The following is a 7,697-nucleotide window of genomic DNA, read 5'->3' on the forward strand; positions in this document are numbered from 1 at the left end:
CGAGAGTGAGACTCCAACTCAAAAAAAAAAAAAAAAATTTTTGTTTGTTTCATAAATAACTTTCATTTCCAGTGTTTCCATATAAATGTTTGTATGGGCCAGTTATTTGATAGAATATCCACAAGATGGTGCCATGGTTAACATGTTAACATGGAAATTTGAGAATTAAAAGGGAGAAAAGTGTTTGGCACACCATTGTATATGACAGAAGCATCACCAAATTTTCACCCCTTTGCTATAATACTCACTTATGTACTTCATGTGTTCAGATTACTACATTTTAGTATCAAATTTTTGAATTCTTTATACATATATATTTCTTCATAGGAATATTAAGTAATCAAATGTTATACAAATTGCTAACACAGATATAAATTGGACCTTTCATACTTTATAAATTAATGGATAGGTTTTTAAAAATGATCTCCTGCTCAAGTTTTAATGTCAGGATTTAAAATAGTATTCAGATGACATCACAATAACTAGCTTAAGTTAAACTTAGATCTTGGCCAAGTCTTTACTATGGCCTGAGTTGTGTTTCCTCCAAATTCATTTGTTGAAGCCCTAACCTCTAATGTGATATATTTGGAGATGAGAATTTGGAAAGTAATTAGGGTGATGTGAGATTTTGAGAGTGTGGATCTCATGATGGAATAAGTGCATTTATAAAAAGAGATACCAGAGAGCTTGTTTTCTCTCTCTCTCTACCATGTGACAACATAGCTAGAAGGTAGCCATCTGAAGATCAGGAAAAGATTTGTCACCAGAAACTGACTATGCTGTTATCAACAGAATTGCAGACTTCGGAACTATGAGAAAATACAAGAGAAATTGCATGATTGTTTTGAGATAATTATCCTTGGCTATAAGAATCAGCAACAAGGGTGGCACCAAAAAACTGGATTTTATTTATTAAAAATTGTATATTTATTCTGACACGTTTAACCTCCAGTCATTTTCAAATTACTCTCCATTTGATGTAATATACCTATGAAGATGCTTTTTCCCCTGCTCAAAACATTTTTGAGCTTATCAATTCTGATGTCTGTAGTGTTTCTGCCATTTTTTGTTTGTTTCACCTCTCCCCCACCAGCAGAACATTTCCCTTTAATGACTTTTTTTCATCCAAGGAAACAAAAAGGAGTTGCTCAGGGTGAGACTGTTGAATAAGGAGGTCAAAAACTGCTGAACACTCAGCATGATGTGGGCAGGTGTAATCGTAAATCTCCCGTCATGAAATGAGCAAACATGTTGAAAGAAATCTCCAAAAAGAGCATTCACTGAACCCTAACGCAGCCTCTCACAACAAGGCTAGCTGGTACACTGTTGTTGATGGGTTCCTAGAACACTCACCTAATGGGGGAAGCTTGTATTACAAGGGGCCTGCCCACCAAGAAAAAAAAAATAATTCTGGTTTTTGGGGGGCTTCCCCTGAGCAGATTAAGACAGCCTTTAAAAAATAAAATCAGCAAAACTGCAAAAAGCAATTATTTTTAATAGGTCTGTATTATAGAGTAAGTAGACTTTGGTATAGTCAGTAAATTATCTATTATTTATAATTAATCATATATAATGTTTAACAATATTTGGAGCCTGTTACCATGGTTGTAGTAAGGATGGTTATGCTGGTGAAATATCTAATATAATCATTTTAAGAGAGTATTCTGAAGGAAAAATTTGGAGGAGAATTTGATGAGTGGTGAGAATTTTCAAATATAGCCAAAGTATGCAGCAGGACTACACTGCAGTTTAAGAAAGAACTTTAAGAAAGAAGCTAAAAAGTGGGCAAAAGTTCAGTGAAAAATTTGACCATAGAAAAGTCGAAGTATAAAAATGACTCTGATTGAATTTCCTAAAAGTCGTTTTTTAAAATGTCATCACTTAAAACTACTATCCCATTGCATTTTTCTACCATGGTGTGCAGTTACTATTAGTTAACTCTGCTTGAAACCTTAAAGTACTCTTTGATTCCCTAGTTTTATTTTTGCCATGATGTATCCCTCACACAATTTGCCAATTCCTCTTCTATTTCATAGATAGTATTGACTTATCTAATGTATTTTCTACCTCATTCTTGAATTATTGGGGGAGAAAAAAACACCACTTTAGATACGCTCCCATATCTTAATCTAGTAACTTGTTTGCAACATAATCCGCTGCTTAAGAATCACCTTTTATAAATTCTGCTTTGGTGATGCAACCATTCAGAAATCTTATTTCCAACTGGACTTGTTCTGAACTCAGCAACTCTTCAATTCCTACTTCTTTTTTTCCTATCTTCCAATAGTTATTTCTCATTACTTATCATCAAATCATCTGTTCATTTAATATAGAGATGTTGGTAAAAACACACGCATACAGGGAATTGGATGACTAAAGGTAACTGGTATCTTTTTAAAAACTCTAACTTTTTAAGTAAATTCAAACTTTAAAAAAGTAATAAGAATGGTACAACATTTGTATGCCCTTCACCCAAATGCACTAATTGTAAATGTTTATCATCTTCTCTACCTACATACACATCCATATATACACAATACATATGTAAGATATATGTGTATATTTGTGTGTACCTGTATGTACATGTATATAATTTTCCAAGTCACTTGAGAGTGAGAATTATAGATATAATGTTTCTAAATATTTCCATATGTATTTCCTAAGAACAAGAAAATTTCTGCTTATACGGTCCCTATACAATTATCAAATTTAGGACATTTTACATTGATAGTTAATATTATCTAATGTACAGTTTACGTTCAATTTTTGCCAGTTTTCTCAGTAATGTCATTTACGGCACTTTTTCCTTAATCCATGAGCCAAGCTATGTTTACTCCTTGCATTTTTGTCTCTTTGATCTCCTTTAATCGGGAATCATTTTTAACCTTTATCTGTCTTTCACGATATTGATATTTTAAAAATTTAGATAGGCCAGTTTAAAAAAAATTTTTTTTTTCTTGGTACAAAATATGGGTGAAAGGCCAGTTGTTTTGCAGAAGAGCCCTCAATTTGGGTTTGTGTGATATTTCCTCACAATTAGATTCAGGTTATGCATTTTTGACCAAATACTACGTGTCAGTTTGCCCCATTATCTGTGACTTATTTGTAGGACATAGTTGGAACTATATAAATATCTTGCTTCTCTTCACATTTACACTGAATAGTGTTAGTTTCCAAGAATCATCTAGTGTTAGTGTTAGATTCCACTAACACTAGATGATTCTTGCCTGAATCAGTTATTAATACAATGATTACAAAAATGATTTTTCTAACACTATTATTTCTCCTACATTTATTAGTTATCATTCACCTGCAAGAAAGGGCCTCCCTTCTCTCCCATTTATCTACCAGTTATCATCATCATAATAACAACAACAATTATAATATTTGGTTAATTGTTATTAATAATGAAAACATTGCTATTATTTGAGTGGACTCATTATATTTATATAGGCTATAATCCATTGCTGTCTTTATTCTTTTTTTATATAACTTACTTTTTTGTTGAAAGTATCTTGTATTCATGATGGATGTTTTCTGGAGTTTGCCACATATTTTAATGTTAAAGCTTAAATTAGTTTTTACACGCAAGTAGTGTGAATAGTTTTCCTCACATGGTAACACTGATTACAAAAAGATGACACACCATATGGGTTAAGTGTCTTTTTTAATTGAAAAGCTAACAAACTGTCCAGTTAAATTTCTCCCAAAAAGCCATAAACTGGGTAGTAATTGAATCTCTAGGCAATATATTCAATGTTAAAAGGTTTAAAATTAAAAACAAGTCCTCAATGCAATTAGGAGATCCCTGCTGGATACAGACTAATCAATACCAGTGGTACTCCTTGACTCGAGGAGGCTGGAAGACGTCTTAAAAACCCCTCAGGTCATTTACTTCAAGTAGCCTTTTTGCAGTTTCCAACTCATGGATAAAAATATTTTGTAAATTCTACTTCAGAAAACATTTTGCAAGTTGTTTTATTTACAATGCCAATTTTTCTTTCTTTTACAGATGTGGGGTATAATTCAGGGTTAGGTATACAAATAGTCATTGTGTAGGTAAAGTTTGGACCTCACTTTGGTCCCCACTTCACCTGGTTTGAGATCAGGTACCCTTACTGATGAGCACTTCTCTGCAAGTGAATGATAACTAATAAATGTAGGAGAAATAATAGTGTTAGAAAAATCACTTGCAATCATTATAGTAATAAATGATTCAGGCAAGAATCATCTAGTGTTAGTGGAAACTAGTACTAATCAGTGACAATGTGAAAGGAACAAGATATTTATATAGTTCCAATTATGTCCTACAAATTAGTTACAGATATTGGGGCAAACTGACACTTATGTAGTATTTGGTAAAAAAATGCATAACCCCCAGCAGTTTCCCACTACTGCCAATCCCTTTCTTATAGTATTATGATAATTGTTCAGGTCCACTTATAAGTGAGAACATGTGGTATTCAGTTCTTTGTTTCTGTGATACACGCATTATTATAGACTCTAAGTCCATCCAAGTTGCTGTGAAGTTCATGATTTTGTCCTTCTTTATGGCTGCATAATATTCCATTGTGTATGTGTACCACATTTTTTTAATCCAGTCCTCTTTCAATAGGCAGTATAGTTGGTTCCATGTTTTTCTATTGTGAATAATGCTGCAATAAACATGCATATGCAAGTATCTTTTTTATAAAGTGATTTGAGTTCCTCTGAGTACATTCCCAGAAGTGGGGATTGCGGGGTTGTATGGAAGGTCGATTTTTAGACCTTTTAGGAATCACCACACTGTATCCACAGATGTTGTACTAGTTTACACTCCCTCCAACAGTGTAGAAGTGTTTCCCTTTTCCTGTATGATGCCAATTTTTAAAAGATCACACAATAAACTAGGTAGACATTTCTTTACAAAAAAGAGAGAAAGCCCAAAAAGTCACTTTCTACAGAGAACCCACAGTTCAGTTTTATTCAGGTCAAAGGAAAAAAACTTTCTATCACACTAGAGGAAACTCAGCTAAAGGTCGGGAATCTGTGCTCAAACTAGACATACAATGAGGACAGTATTCTTCTAATACAACTTATTTGCTGCTGCATTTGTCTACTGTTTGTCTAATATTAACAATTATAAACAGAGGAGTGTAACTAGTAGATGGAATAATCCTTACAGTACTACAGTTTCAAGTACATTTCACCTCTTTTCACACCACTGGTTCTCTTTGCATACCTGGGCTTCTTCCTCCTCAGCAAAGTTGTGCTTGATATTGAAGGTCTTGAGACTATCCTAGGGAATCTTCCTCTTGATCATATTGGCGACAATCTTGCATGTAACATCAAGCAACCTTTTGATGTCAAAGTGCTTTGCAACCAGAATAAGTTTAAAAACTGTTCCTTGACTGGGCTCAGTGGCTCAGTCCGTACTCCCAGCACTTTGGGGGGTGAGGTGAGTGGATTGCCTGAACCCACGGGTTCAAGACCAGTCCGGGCAACTTGGCAAGACCTCATCTCTACAATAAAAAAAATTAGCCAGGTGTGGTAGCGTGCACCTGTAGTTCCGGCTACTTGGAAGGCTGAGGTGGAAGGATCGCCAGAGCCCAGCAAGTCAACACTGGGGTGGCCGTGAGTGTGCCACTACACTCCAGCCTGGAGTGAGACTCCAACTCAAAACAAACAAACAAGAACAAAAAAACTGTTTCTTCATCAACTTTCAGAAATTCTCGGTCCCAAAGAGGGATATTGTTGCTTTTCTTTGTTCTCATCATCCTCAGGAGGAAGAAGATCATCCTTGTGGAGGGTGCATCACTGAATGAGCTTTTAAAAACATTGCTGCATTAACCTTTGGTGGAGGAACTGCGTCATCATCTCCTTCATCATCCATTCCTACATCTTCCCACATGATCTTAATGATTACAGATTGTTTGACAATTTCCACATCGACTGCAAATATCCCTCCATCAGAACTCTACAACTTAATTGAAGGCATGATGCTGGGTCTCAGGGAGACAGCCAGAAAAGGCTGAGAGCTGGGTGGCATCAGCACAACAGAAGAAAGAAAGGGACAAGGCCACCATCCTTTATTAATTTTGATGTTCAAGTTGTTTCTGATTTGGCTGGTAGGGGCCCCTCAATTTGGCTTGGTGTTTTTCTGACACATCCACACCATTTTTTGAGCCCTTTCTTACTCTTCCATATCAAGTTTTAGACTCAGTTTTTATTTTGCAGTCCCAGCTCCTGACTCTGCTATTGTTATTGCTACTGGAGCATCATCGTTTTTTGACCCTTATTGGAACAGAGCTGGAGGAAATGGCAATTTCATATGGTTCAACCAAATGTATACACACATATGTTCCCACAGTTAGAACCCTGACTACCAAAAGCATCACAGCATCAATGTATTTACTCAGTTCTACAACACATGTAAAATAGTTTAAGAATTACTATACCCATAACAGTAGAAAGACAAACCCGCTAAAAAGAAGCTAAAATTTGCTTAGAGTTCTATTTGTTTTGGGGTGAAGTCATACAGTCAAAGAGCTGGGTTCAAAAGTTACCTAGAGGGCCAGGCGTGGTAGCTCACGCCTATAATCCTAATACTTTTGGAGCCTGAGTTGGGAAGATTGCTAGAGGCCAGGAGTTTGAAACATAGTGAAAGCCTGTCTCTACAAAAAATATTTAAAAATTAAGTAGGCAAGATGGTACGCACCTGTAGTCCACTTACTCAGAAGCCTGAGATGGGAGAATCCCTGGAGCCTGGGAGATGGAGGGAGGCTGCAGTGAGTTTTGACTGTGCCACTGTATTCCAGCCTGGTGGCATAGTAAGACTCTGTCTCTTAAAGAAAAAAAGTGACCTGGATTAGTTTGTTTTATTCCCCTTCAGAATGGTTATGCTATTCATTTGAAATATAGTTAGTTCATTTTTTTCTTGTATTGAACTTTGGGGTTTCCCCCATCTTTCTTGATTTGCTTTTATCTCTTGAATATATAAAATATTAACATAATTCCAAAGGTCGAAACTGCATTAAGAGGTATACTGACAGACGTGTTACTCTCTTAGTTATCTATTGCTGCCCCCAAACCCAGTGGCTTAACACAATCATTTATTGTACCTCATATTTTCAGTGGATCAAGAATTCAGGAATAGCTTGGATGAATAGTTCTGGCTTGAGGTTTCTTTTCTTTATTTTTTTTGAGTTGGAGTCTCACTCTGTAGCCCAGACTGGAGTGCAGTGGCCGCTCCTGGCCACCGCAGCCTCAACCTGCTGGGCTCCGGCGATCCTTCTGCCTCAGCCTTCCAAGTAGCCGGAATTACAGGCACACGCTACCATGTCCGGCTGATTTTTTTATTTATTGTAGAGATGAGGTCTTGCTGCCCAGGTGGGTCTCGAACCCGCGGGCTCAGGCAATCCACTCACCTCAGTCTCCCAAAGGCGCAGGATTACAGGCTGAGCCACTGAGCCCGGCAAGGTTTCTTATGAAGTTGTAGTCAAATATTGGTTAGGGCTACAGTCATCTGAAGACTTGAATGGGGCTGGAGGATCTCCTTCTAAGGTAGCTGACTCGTGTAGCAGGCAGCTTGGTGCTGGTTGTTGTTAACTCTACATAGGCCTTTCCCTGGGGCAGCTTGAATGTATTTACAGCATGGTAGCTGGCATCCCCACAGCAAAAGATGAAAGCAAACCCAAGAGACAAGAAGAGAAGTTTCA

At 36.7% G+C, this 7,697-nt stretch overlaps 1 pseudogene; it reads right to left on the reverse strand.

Moving 5' to 3' along the window:
- Nucleotides 1-5,185: 5,185 nt before the first annotated feature.
- LOC103253577 lies at nt 5,186-5,977 on the reverse strand (annotated as a pseudogene).
- Between the last annotated feature and the right edge of the window lie 1,720 nt (nt 5,978-7,697).

The sequence above is a fragment of the Carlito syrichta genome, unplaced genomic scaffold (genome assembly GCF_000164805.1).
Source record: "Carlito syrichta isolate Samal-C Ts95f unplaced genomic scaffold, Tarsius_syrichta-2.0.1 Scaffold238709, whole genome shotgun sequence".
NCBI classification, from domain to species: Eukaryota; Metazoa; Chordata; class Mammalia; order Primates; family Tarsiidae; genus Carlito; species Carlito syrichta.